This window comes from Piliocolobus tephrosceles, chromosome 4 (genome assembly GCF_002776525.5).
Source record: "Piliocolobus tephrosceles isolate RC106 chromosome 4, ASM277652v3, whole genome shotgun sequence".
Lineage (NCBI taxonomy): Eukaryota > Metazoa > Chordata > Mammalia > Primates > Cercopithecidae > Piliocolobus > Piliocolobus tephrosceles.
Genome location: NC_045437.1, coordinates 38,217,859 through 38,231,832, shown reverse-complemented (window position 1 = coordinate 38,231,832; position 13,974 = coordinate 38,217,859). Strand labels below are relative to the sequence as shown.

General features: G+C 41.3%; 1 protein-coding gene across 4 annotated transcripts in view; it reads left to right on the top strand.

The window, feature by feature from the left end:
- The window catches only part of FYB1 (FYN binding protein 1), a 170,300-nt gene that overhangs the window by 53,298 nt on the left and 103,028 nt on the right, over nt 1-13,974 (top strand). Inside the window, exon 1 of one of the 4 annotated variants that reach the window (XM_023216473.3) lies at nt 2,435-2,607. The exons of 2 other annotated variants lie outside the window; for them this stretch is intronic. The gene's annotated coding sequence lies outside the window, so the exon portion shown is untranslated. Of the gene's footprint in view, nt 1-2,434; nt 2,608-13,974 lie in introns of those variants that run through there. One more of the 4 variants, XM_023216472.2, reaches the window with a different exon arrangement.

The following is a 13,974-nucleotide window of genomic DNA, read 5'->3' as shown; positions in this document are numbered from 1 at the left end:
TTTATTTTATTTTATTTTATTTTATTTTATTTTATTTTATTTTATTTATTTATTTTTTTTTGAGACAGTCTTGCTGTTGTTGGCCTGGGCTGAAGTGTAATGCTGCAATCTTAGCTCACTGCAACCTCTGCCTCCTGGGTTCCAGCAATTCTCCTGCCTCAGCCTCCTGAGTAGCTGGAATTACAAGCATGCAGCACCACCACGCCCAGCTAATATTTGGATTTTTTAGTAGAGACAGGGTTTCACCATGCTGGCCAGGCTGCTCTCAAACTCCTGACCTCAGGTGACCCACCCTCCTGGGCCTCCCAAAGTGCTGGGATTACAGGCATGAGCCACCTAGAGGTTGGCAGAGAGGAGAAGAAAAACAAATAATCCCAAATTCCAATTAGGCTTCCTTCATGGCCCAAGATCAACTGTCTCATATTAGGTAAAGTCTTCCTCAACTCTTCTGCCCCCATGCAGAAGGAATTACATATTCCTGGGTATTTCCAGAGGCCTTTATTCGTACTTTGAGCTTAACACTCATCACAGTGTGTCATGGTTAGTTATACAGTGTCTATCTCTATAGTGGTTATAATACATGTTTGGTTGCAGCAAAAGAGACACAACATAACACTGATTTTTAAAAGTTAAATGTCTTTCCTCCTGTTCCCTTCTTTATAACCATCTAGCAAAATCCAGTGATGATGGGGTTGTCTCCAGTGTTGGGGGCCAGGTCCTTCTATCTTCTGGCTCCATCATGCCTAGAGTATTACCTTAGTCATCACTGGATCAGAAGAGCTCAGGCCCCCACAGCATCCCAGCCAGCTGGGAGGAGAAAGCTTGATGGGGCCCTCTTTTAGGGCACCACCAAGAAGCTACATAGATCCCTTCTGCATAGATCTCATTGACTAAAACTTAACCATGTGGCCAAATCTAATGGCAAGAGGGACTAGAAAATGCCTTGTCCTGTGTAGCCGTGGGCCAGGTGAAAAGCCAAAGATTTCTTAGGATAGAATAAGCATCCTAAACTTTTGGCAAACGTTTTCTATCATTTAGAGGAAAATATTAAAAAAAAGGACTAGATAGTAAATATTTCAGGCCATATACTATCTCAGCCATGTCATCATCATTGTCATCACTGTCTTCTTTTGCTTCTTCTCCCTCTTCTTACAATTCTTAAAAAAATGTAAATTCTTAGCCTGAGGTCTGAACAAAACATTCTACAGGCCAGATTTGGCACGTGGGCCATAGTTTGCTGACCCCACTACTCTATAAGAAGGGAAAATCATACTGGGAGGAAAGTGACCATCTCTGGCATAACGTCTGTAAGATTATAAGCCATTGAGAGGAAAATCCTCGTCTTCTCCATCTTTCTAGTTTGGGGCAGTGCTTGACCCACACAGTAAGTCTTTGATGTTTATGAATGAATGAGTAGAAGGAAGGTGGGGGAGGTTAATTTCACAACCACAATTTGTTAAAATCTCATTTAGTCCCAATAGTAGCCTCTGTTTGGGGGATTTTTTTTTCTTTTCTTTTCTCTTTTTCTTTTCTTTTTTCTCTTTTCTTTTTTCTTTTCTCTTTCTTTCTTTCTTTTTCTTTCTTTCTTTTTTCTCTTTTTATTTTCTGTCTTTCTTTCTTCTTCTTTTTTCCCCTTCAGACAGGATCTTGCTCTGTTACCCAGGCTGGAGTGCAATGGTGGTACAATCATAGCTCACTGAAGCTTTGAACTCCTGTGCTCAAGCAATCTTCCCACCTCAGCCTCCCAAAGTGTCTGGGGCTACAGGCATGCACCATCACACTTGGCTAATGTTTTTATAGTTTTGTAGAGACATGGTCTCACCATGTTGTCCAGACTGGTCTTGAACTCCTGGTCTCAAGCAATCCTCCTGCCTCAGCCTTCCACAGTACTGGGATTAAGGCATGACCCACTGCACTCAGCCCCGATGATAGTCTTTTCACGTGGATTATCATATAAATACTTCATTTCTTCTAGCCTGAAGAATAGTCTAACAGAGACTCGACAGAGTGAGTCTAGTGGGCTTTCCAGCACACGACTGACCACCCTTCAGTTGATATGGTCAAGCACCCCACTTTACCTCCTGACCTCAGGTGCAGTTATGTTCCAAATATTCCACATGCTCCAGTGGACCTTTCTAATTGTAAGCATCCCCCTATGGCCCCCACTGCAGGTGACACCTCTGGGTGTGTGGGAAGATTATAGATCCAAAGAACTTACAGCTTGTTCCTCTTGAATAAATATGGTGGAAGGCAGGCGAATCTTGTTTTGGTTTTACCCTTTTAAATATCACATGCTTGGTGGGAATGTCAGCAGAAGTATCCAGGCTGAACAGGCACTTTTAAGTTCCCCTTTCTCCTCCTTCTTACTCAATATCCTGAGGGCATAATAGAACTTTTCTTGTCTAAGTTTGCCTGGTCGGGGGAGGGAGGTGTGGCTCACTCAACCACTGCCCTGAACAAAACCCTGCCAAGCATCAGAAGACTCCGCAGTTCTTGAGTTCCACATGCAGAGCAGATGCAACAGCAAAAAGTGAGTGGGTCCCAGACCCTGGCCCAGGAAGATCCACTAAAGGAGGCCATCCTTCCGCCTTATTCTGCAGAAGTCAGGTAACAGATATGCCTAGGTTTCTTCTTTCAAATAAATGTGTAATTCTTTATAGCAGGAAAAAAGCACCACTTCCAAATTCTGGCACACAGACTGTACTAGCTGAATAACTGAAGGAAATGCATGTTCTGTTGGAAAATAGCAAAAGAGATGAACATGAGAACTCAGCCTCATTGTAGCCAAAAGGATGATAAGCAGATAAAAATGTGGCCAGGAATGCGTCTGTCACTTGCTGTTTCGTAACTGGATAAGGCCTCTCATGTGTTCTTGTTGGAACCTCTGGTGCCACTAGTGTTGAGTAATGTCTTGCAGTGAAACCAGAAACAAGGTTTTATTGCCAACAGAGCTGGGCACAGATGATTTATTTCATCCTGTTTTCTAACAAACATGTGTCCATCCTTTTGATAAGAAAGAGTAACTTTCAATTTCCTCCAAACCTGGCAGGAGGTGGGGATTCATGTGAGATTTCTACATAGACTAAAGAAAGGGACTATACTGCCATCAATTATGCCTTCTCAGAAGGAATCCTGGCAAACTGGATAAATGATGACAAACAGCTGCAAATCAGCCAAGGAGGCCTTTCAAAGCAACCAGCAACTCCAAATTTTCATCGGAGCCTTTGCCTCTCTTGTATACATTGCTGATTCTTCTGAAAAATTCACAAGGCCTTTCCCCCCTCTATTTAACTTGATTTGCAGTGAAGTAATTAATAGAAAATGGGCCTCTGACTCTGCTTTCTATTAGCTGTGTGACTTTGGGAGAGCCACTTAACCTCTCTATGTCTCAGTTTTCTCATCTAAATATGGGGATGATAATAGAACTTATGGAGTTGTTGAGGGAAAAAACTATATACACTTTTTGAATACTAATGTAAAATAATAGATTATTAATATTCACCATTTTAATTATTTTTGCATTAAATACAAATAATTCTGTGTGGAAAGCAGACGGGTTTATCACAGGAAGGGTGAAGCTGCGGCTGTGTTTTTCTGCCCATGCTATGGGAATGCCAGCGGAGGTTTTAAGTAGAGCAAAACGTCCCCATGCAAGGTGAGGCATAATTTCTTAATGCCTTAAGAAATTAATCGTAAGTGATAGGTGAGGGGGAGGAGGATAAGGTTGCTCTTTCCAATAAAACCACTTATTTTATGATGTGCCATTAAAGGTGATCCTGAATATCAAAAGGAGTTACGGTGCACTTAAGTCACCCCATGGAAAAGCTGACCATCTGTTTCAAAAAGGAAAGGCTAACATGGATTCCGTTTCCCCTGAGAAATTATTGTAAAGGTTGAAATCCACACTGCCTGATTGTCATGTCCATCATTTGTTTACTACCATTGGGCTTCAAATTCCCCCCAGCTTCTGCCGTAGTCCAGAGGGTTGGAAGCTCGCCGCAGCTGATTTCCCCGGCAATGCGACACCTTGCAAGTTACGGCTGCTTCATAGAGCAATCACACTGACATCTAGTGGTTCAAAGAGTAAGTGCAGGCGGTGGCTTTGAAGCTTTTACCAGCCTCAATGTGCTTTTGAAACCGCATTTTCCACCATTTATACAATATGTTCACAAGAGAGAGAGGTCAGTGAAGTAGAAATGATATTTCACTTGTCTGAGGTGTTACTAGAGGCTGCCTCTAAAGCAACATTTCTGAAAACAAGAAAGCAAAGAGAATGAACCATGGCCCGCTGGTTGGTTTGGGCTGTGGTTCCAGAGGTTGCGGTTAAGACTGTGACTCCAGAATCAAGATCCTGAGCTTGAAGGGGGTCTCCGCCACGCACCAGCTGTGGGCCTTGGGCGAGTTCCTAAATCGTTCCATGACTCAGTTTCTTTATTTGTCAAATAGGGATAACAGTAACGTCTCCATAGACCTGTTATGAGGTGATCCCTGAAAAGCTCTTAGCACAGCACCTGGCCAAGAAGGCAATCCGGGTTGCCCTCTCTTCTTGTGACTGTTTTTTAAAAGCAAGTTGCTGTAGAAGCTGGTACCCCACAGGTCAGACAGCACAGCGCAGTGGAAAGCTCAGAAGATGAGCAAGGGAGAGACCCAGATTTTAGCCCAGCTGTGTGACCTTGGACAGATACCTTACTCAACTTCTTTTTTGTAAAATGAAGGACTTGGTTCGCTGATGGTTAAGGATTTTTTTCTTTCTTAAACATTGTGCTTCTAAACCTTGTACAGGCTTCTAATTGAAAGTGTTCTACCTTTAAGGCCCATTTGTCTCCTTTCTTTTTACCAAAGCCCAGGGCCAAGCATGTCCCAGGTATTTATTATATAGTTGCTGACTGATAAGAAGTGATTGTTGGAATGCTCTCTATTGGTCACTAGGAATAAACCTAGAATGTCTTTGGGCTGGATGAAAATCCAGTGGGAAGCTCTGGAAGTCAAGGAATATTCCCCCATCAGAAGCTGATCTGGGGTTTCTCTGATAAATTTGGAAAGTTCAGTGGTTGTCTTGTTTTTCTACCTCTGCTAATCAGCCTCTCTAAACAGATAAGAAACCAGGAAAATCATTTAGCTATATAAATTCAATACATAACCTTGTTAATCATATTGCTGAGGCCTGTGCCATGAGAGTTGGTCAGAGCAGTGGATGACTTTGCTTCTAAGTGCAGGTGAAATGCCACCAAACTCACCTGCTGCCTGTGACTAATTCCCAACTCAGTCTTTCCAAGTCAGGAATAATCCCAGCTGGGATGTCACCTCTAATATGGCAACCAATGGTGGTGCAGCAAAAAATGATCATGAAACAATCTTTTTTCCCTTCCTCCTAAACTTCATCCACATAGACTATTGGACATTTGTAGAAATCCAGCACAAACACAGGGAGGGGAACAATACACACTGGGGCATGTTGCGGGGCAGGCGGAGGGAGAGCATCACGATAAATAGCTAGTGCATATGGGGTCTAATACCTAGGTGATGGGTTGAGGGGTGCAGCAAGCCACTATGGCACGCATTTACCTGTGTAACAAACCTGTACATCCTGCACATGTATCCCAGAAAGAACTTAAAATAAAATTTAAAAACAAACAAGTAAACAAAAGAGTGAACAAAGGAGGGAGATGCAGATAGAATTTTAACAATATGCATAGCACTATTTTTATATTAGAGATTTCTAATATATGCTAATATAAATATACACAATATTAAAAATCATATTATATACACACGTGAAAAAATGTAATTTGGGAGTTTTGTAAGCGTGTGTATCATTTTCCTGTGGTTGCTGTAACAAAGTACCACAAACTAGGCAGCTTACAACAACAGAAATCTATCCTCTCTCAGATTTGGAGGCCAGAAGTCCAAACTCCAGCTGTCGGCAGAACCGTGCTCCCTCTGAGGGCTCTAAGGGAGGATTCGTTTCTGGCCTCTTCCAGCTTCGGGTGGTTCCAGGGATTCCGGGGCTTGTGGCTGCATCACTAAAACCTCTACCTCTCTTATAAAATGGCCTTCTCCTCTTCTGCTGTCTTCTCTTCTTCTGTATCGTATAAGGACACTTGTCATTGGATGTAGGGCTACCTACATAACCCAGAATGTTTCCGTTGAATGATCCTTTGATCCTTAATTACACCTGCAAAGACCTTTTTCCCAAATAAGGTCACATTCATAGGGTCTGATACATGGGCATATCTTTTTGGCATATACATGGGCATAATATATAGACAAGCAACGAGCACCTGCACTCCAATCCCATTCACTTGTGCTAAATCAGGGTACCCACTCCAAAAGGTGCCCGCATCCTTGCCACTGAATTTCTGCCACTCCTTTGGTAGTAACTGATCAAGAAAGATGTGAGGATAAGAGTAAGACAGATTCAGGATCCCACTCATCTTTAATAATGTTTGCTTCTGAATACACCACAGAATGCCACACCCTCCCCCCGGCACCCCTGGCTGACTGGGTTGGTGAGTCCCCCTAAAGATCCCTGAGAGGAGCACAGCAGGGTGGGGTGGGCCACACAGCAAGTGCTGCTTTAAAAAAAACTTCCCCCAGGGTGATCCTACCACACAATGCGCTTCTCATCATTTCCCCAACATCAGCGCAAAGCAAACCACTCAAAATACTTTTATTTACCCTATCAGTCAAAAACAAAACAAAACAAAACAAAACAAAAACAAAAAAACAAAAACAAAAACTAGTCAGAGTTGTGCTTATATTTCTCAAGTGGATTTTTTATTGTTGTATTCATATTAGATGTTTGATACTGATCTACTGTTACATTTAATTTAAATTTATAATTCTTCAAACACTGTTTTTTTTTTAACATTCTTACTGAATTTTTAATTATGGTAAAATATATATAGTATAAAATGTGCCATTTTAACTATTTTTAAAGGTAAAATGTGGCATTACATACATTCACATTGCTGTGCAAACATTGCCACTATCTATTTCAGGAACTTTTTTATCTTTCCCAACTGTAACTCTATATCCATTAAATATTAATTAACTGTTCCCTCCTCCCTCAGCCCCTAGCAACTACCATTCTACTTTCTGCCTTTATGAATTTGACTACTCTAGGTACCTCACATAAGTGAAATCACACAATAATTTTTTTTTTTTTTTTTTTGACACAGAGTCTTGCTCTGTTGCCCAGGCTGGAGTGCAGTGGTGCGATCTTGGCTTACTGCAACCTCCACCTCCTGGGTTCAGGTGATTATCCTGCCTCAGCTTCCCAAGTAACCTGGGATTACAGGTTTGCACCACCATGCCTGGCTAATTTTTGTGTTTTTAGTAGAGACAGGGTTTCACCATGTTGGCCAGGCTGGTCTCAAACTCTTGGCCTCAAGTGATCCACCCGCTTTGGCCTCCCAAAGTGCTGGGCTTATAGGCATGAGCCACGGCACCCGGCCAATACTTGTTGTTTCATGACTGGCTTATTTCACTTAGCGTAATGTCTTCAAGGTTTCTCCTACAGCTTATGTCAGAATTTCCTTCCTCTTTCAAACTGAATAACATTCCATTGTATTATAAACCTCATTTTGTTTATCCCTCTATCTGTCAACAGACACTTGGTTTTGCTTCCACCTTTTGGCATTGTAAATTATGCTACTATAAACATGGGATCTACCCATATCTGCTCAAGTCCCTGCTTTCAGTTCTTTTGGGTATACACCAGAAGTGGAATTGTTGGATCATATGGTAATTTATGCTTAATTTTTTGAAGAACCACCATACTGTTTTCTACAGCAGCTGTACCATTTTACGTTCCCACCAGCAGTGCACAAGTGTTCAATTTCCCCAAATCCTGTCCAACACTTGTTATTTTCTGCTTTTTTTTTAAATTATAGCCATTCAAATGGATGTGAAGTAGTATCTTAATTTGGTTTAAATTTTTAACTAAAAGAAAAATGTATCTAGAAATAATAGATGGCTCTCTCTGTGGTACTTTCTTTTGAAAACCATTTAGTATTTAGAAAAGCATAACACAGGAAAGAGTTTTGGTGTGTTTCGTTTTTTTTGTTGTTCTTTGAACTGACCAAAGATGTTAACACTTTTTTCACTTTTTCATTCAGACAGAAGTTATTATATATAAATGCATTGTTATCAATCTGATTTTTGCCATGGGACTTCCCAAATTATAACTTCTTTCTCTTGTAGTATCTGTTTATACCCTTCTTCAACCACCCCCAGTAATAAGTTTGAGGCTGCAGCCAAATGAACAATAAGCACCATCTCAGGCAGACAATGAATGAACCAGAATGGTGTCCTGAGCCCCTAAACTACCAGTTAGATGGTTCATGTAACCAACTCTAAGGGGCAGCTGTTTGGAGCCAGGGTTGGGCTGAAAAAGCCCTAATATAGTCATCTATCTAAACACCTCACCCCCACACCAACACACACACACACAAACGAAACGTTTTTAAAACAAACGGAATTGTTTGTTGTCTTTTAGTTGTTTCCCCTTTTCATATTGGCCACGATGTTGTAAAGTCAATCAGGATGTTTTGGCCTTGAGCCCTATAAACTCCGTGTCTTGCTCTGTTTCCTTGCTCATCTCAGATCTGCCAGGATCACAGCCATAAGTAGGACAAATGTTATCACATCCCTTACAATGACGAGGGATTCTTGGGCAGGAGGTCAATTGCTAGAGTTAGGTGGAAAACATTTTGGATTAGAATAAGAAACTGCCAAAAAGTTTTGTGTGTGAGCTGAGAACTTAAACTAGTAACTACATGAGAAAGACAATGAAGGTCATGGTTCCTATGGCATATAGGGTGAGCACAGAATTTGGAATCAGAACCTGGGTTTGGTTCTCATCCTACCACCTGCTAAAGCTTAAGTGATTCAGTTTATGGTTGTATATTAATAACACTAAGAACTAACCGGGCTTTGGGAGGTTCAATGGGGTATTATATGTGAAATTTTCTTTTAAAATGTGATTATTAGTTTAATAATGAAATTAGGAATGGGTATAAACTACTAAACTCAAGAATTTTTTGATAATTATATGAGTATATGTATATGAGTATATGTAAAGGTGATTTGTTCACCAAGAAAAGTGTTTTTAGTAAAGCATAGATGTTAATCTAGATTGTGGCAAGGTGTCACACAATAGATTTAGCACTTAAGCAAGGAGTCTCTAGGACACGCAGTAGAAAATGAATGAATCCATGAATGAATGGACAAGTGAGAGCCCAGGGCAGCTGAAGCCATGAAATGCTTTGGAAAGAGACGCGTGCCTGGGAAAAGAGAGTGGCTGCATCCTAAGAGCAGGATGAACACCATGGAAAACTTGAAATTGAAAACATCACAATTTTAATGAGAAAAAGTGCCACCCAAATTGAAGAGCACCATGATAACAAAGGTGAGAAAAGATGCTCATCTCATGGCAGAGTCTTGTTACTGCGCAGTTATCAGAAAAAGTGAGCTAAGAGGTGTGAGGTGCTTATATTATTTCATCCTGATTACTAAATACTGAATGCATTTTCTTCAAAGCTCAAAAGGAAACAAAATGGAATGGGAACAAGGGGGAGGGTTGGGGGAGGAAGGATACCCCGCATTGTCATATTCCATAGAGTGAGGTTTCAAAATAGTATCTATTTCTCTTTTTGGAATCTTCCGTGCCTTTCCATTTCTAATGTATAGCTTTTACTTTCCTCAAATCAAACTCTGGATCTCTCATTGACTGAAAGCTGCCACCTGCCTTTTTATTTTATTTTATTTTTTTTGAGACAAAGTCATACTCTGTCACCCAGGCTAGAGTACAGTGGTGCATTCATGGCTCCCTGCAGCACTGACTTCCTGGGCTCAAGCAGTCCTCCCACCCCAGCTTCCAGAGTAGCTAGGACTACAGGTACTCACCACTGTGTCTGGCTAATATTGCATATTCTTTTTGAGAAATGAGGTCTTGTTTTGTTGCCCAGGCTAGCCTCAAACTCCTGGCCTCAAGCAATCCTCCTGCCTGAGCCTCCCCGAATGCTGGGATTACAGGCTTGAGCCACCCACTGTGCCCAGCTGCTGCCACCTGTCTTGGTTAACTCGTTGAGTTCTGCCTCTTCTTAGCAGTTTTCACACAGATCTTTTCACATTCTGGGAAGGAAGTCTCTAGAAAACCCCACACAGATAGCCTCATTCCTCCACCCCCCACTTCACTCCATGTAGACAATAAGCTTTCAGTTTCTAACATCATGTTGAGTGTAGAAAAGAAATTGACCGCCCAGGAGCGTGTGTCTGTGTGTGTCTGTGTTTTCGCATTTGTTGGGAGTGACACGAAGGCTGAAGAAAAAAGGAAGCATAACATCTCTGTTTTTCCCTTGTCAAAAGTATCTTTCCCAAACATCAAGGATTTTTATTTCAGACTTCAAATGTCCTTAGCAAAACAAAGTTTTTATTGGGGTATACATGAAAATAGAACAACCATAAGAAATAGTAGTTGAAATTTAGGTCTCTCTTTGAGGTTGGAGGAACAGAAAAAAATGAAAGAACTTACATTGTATTATGAAGTGTACATTAACTGTTAGCCTAAGAATCAAATAAGCCACTAATAAGATATCTATGAAAACATTTTTCAATTATCTATAAGTTCGTTAGCCAAATGTAAATTCCTGAAAAACTATTTTCTAATTTGGTATTTTCAGCTCATGCAGGCTGAGTGAATTATCCTATACAAATGTAAGTTAAATTTGCTATAAAAATTATAAAATAGAATAAGAAAAATGAGTGGTTTTAGGACCATTTGTTGTTCTATACTATCTACATCTGAACTCTGTATTCTCTACATCCTATTGCCATTCTAATTCTATCCACATCAAGAACTCAAAAACATATAGCAATACAAACCTCAGAAACACCTAGAAAGTCAAATATATTCATATGTATTATTTGTATTAGAGACAGGGTCTCGCCATGTTGCTCAGGCTGAACTCAAACCCCTGGGCTCAAGCGGTCTTCCCACTCAGCCTCCTGAAGAGCTAGGACCACAGACACGCACTATCATGCCTGACTAGAAAGTCATATTTAACTTCCTTATCCATTTATGTTTAAGCCCTCAGAGGCCATGACAAAGTCAAAATTATTTGTACAGGAGCTATTTTGTAGGATAACCCGGAAGAGAATGTTGAAGGTTCAAATTTGTAGATTGATGATGATTGTCAAACTCCTGATTCTAAAAACGGGGGTACACAAAAATCCAACTGATGTACATGTCTTACAGAGTATACAAGGCACCAGCATTTGGGAGGTTGACCATCACCATCAAAACTTGACTACCTGCTAGGCTACCTTGCTTCTTCTGCTCTAATTCACTCTGGAAGAGAGAACACAGTAGAAACAGGAGAAGGGTCCAGATCGTCAGTGCTCAGAATAACACCAGACCAGGAGATGATGCACAGAGACATCTGCGGAGGTTTTCTGCCAAGGTCTGAGGGGACCTGGCGGGGCACACACACCACCCAGAAAGTCCCCATTTAAGTCAGGTGTTTCTTTCCACACAACACCAATGCAAGGCCATAGCAGACAGGGCATCGCTGACTGCTGGGGTTGTGGCAGTTCCATCTCCACCTTCACAAGTTACAGAAAAACATACAGGGGTTGTCACAATCAGTGCTTCCGTCACCAGCTCCTCCTACCCATGCCCTCGCCCAGAGCCTGCAGCAGAGGGCTGCTGCCCCAAGAACTTAATTTGCGGCGAGAGTCAAGTTCCCACATCCTGTTGAAGAGGGGCCTGGTGCTCTCTGCCTCAGAGGCTCAGCCCACTGGAATCCACCACAGCTCATTTGCAATGAAATAGATATTCTATTAGCAAGTGCTTAAATCACAACTACGGGTCAACAAAGGAGCTAAGAAAATCATCTTCTCCACTCCCATCTGTATGACCAAGCAAGGTGAAATTTAAGTAAACTCAGTCCATCAGCCAGTATGTTTCAATGCATATTATGAAAAGAGATGTGCCAGGATCAGGGATGTGTTTGTTTGTTTGCCAGGGAGGGAACTGCTGTTGAGGAGGAAAAATAAAACAAGGTTCCTACTTTGACATCTCCTTGGGGAAACAGCACACATGTAACTTATAATTCATTAAGAATCTGAATAGGCCCGGTGCGGTAGCTTGTGCCTCTAATCCCAGCACTTTGGGAGGCTGAGGCAGGTGGATCACCCGAGGTCAGGAGTTCAAAACCAGCCTGGTCAACATGGTGATACCCCGTCTCTACTAAAAATACAAAAATTAGTGGGCGTGGTGGTACCTGCCTCTAGTCCCAGCTGCTCGGAGGCTGAGGCCCGAGAATCGCTTGAACCCAGGAGGTAGAGGTTGCAGTGAGCCAAGATCGTGCTACTGCACTCCAGCCTGGGTGATAGAAGAAGGCTCCATCTCAAAAAAAGAAAAAACGTATTTAAACAGTGTTAATGGGGATAGAAAAGATCCCTGCGGTTCTATGCTCTGTAGTGGAACTTGTTATCCACCATGCCTGTGAAGGGTCTTGTCGGGAGTACTGTATTTTCAGCCAGCAACCGTTAACTCTTAAGTTGGGGTAGTTTTTTTGATGTAATTTCTAGTAGTAAAGAGTTTTATGAAAGTTTATTTTCAGATTGAAACCATTCCCTTTTCCAGGTTTCCTGGGTACAACAGACCAAGTCTCTTTAAAGAGAAAAGACTGTGTGTATGTGCGCGTGTGCATTGTGTGTGTGTTGTGTGTGATGAGAAGGGATGGAGGGCTTGGTCATGGGGGACATATGTATTATTTTCTTTAATCTAGGCAATGCAAACCAGTAATGCAGAATCCTATTGCTCTATAAAAATTTGAACTGCTTGAATCTATTACAAATTTTTGCCAGTGTGCTTCCTGCCTCAAGGATGGTAAGTTTCTCCAGCTTAGGGGAGAACATTCTGTCTCTTTAATCTTTTTGTTATACCTCCTGGTCAGACCTTGGCAGAGCAGGTCCTAAGATTGAGTAACAAAAGTCATCAGCCCCACAGAAGCTGGGTCTCCAACCAGAGCACCATCTTCATCTGCCATGGCTACAATCTCCAAAGCCTTAGGCAGGACGAGGGCTGGTTTCCTGGAACCTTTCCTCCTGTACCCATGAGTCACCTCACAGCCTCTTGTTGCTCTCTGATATCACTGTACTGGGGTCCTATTATGGGTAAGGATGGCAGTGGCAGAAACAAATTTTGTTCCATAAGAAGAACCAGCAGTTGAAACCGAATAAGTCATGGGTAACAAACGACTTTATCTCAATATAACAATAAAGAAACTCCACATATGGTAAAAATTTATCAAAGATTTTTTGAAAAACCAATTTGGGTAAACTATTTTATTCATTTACTGCCTCCCTCATGATTAGAAGCATTACATACAATCAAATGAAGTCATTTTATTCCTTTTTTATGGGCTTTATACAGGGAAGAGTAACAGCAGCCACAGCAGAGATTAATTCTCCTCTTGCTTTAATTGCAAAAGTGACATAAACATATCTTAAGGAGGTAACATCTGACTTCTAAGTCATTTTAAATTCATTAGTTATCCATGATTTATGGAAGTTTTATTTCTTTTGTATTTTAAAGAACATTCTAAAGATGAGACTTTCAAAAGTAGGCAACTTTAAAAACCACTGCTAGTAGTGGCTCATTTAGTTTCTATACAGTTATTTGTAGGTGTTAGAGTGTAGTCTATGGTAAAAAAAAAAAAAAAAAAAAATTAAAATCTGACTTCCTGGTAAGTTAATTTCAGTAGTTCAAGAGCAATAGAATTAGCTCAGGGTTTCTCAACCTTGGCACTATCTGCATTTTGAACTGATAATTCTTTCTTGTGGGAGGCTCTCCTATAGGACAGATGTGCAGCATCCCTGGCCTCTACCCAACCCCTTCCCTGGCTGGTCATTTCAGTCAAAAATGCTTCCAGACATTGAAAAACATCCCCCAGCGGGGGTAGG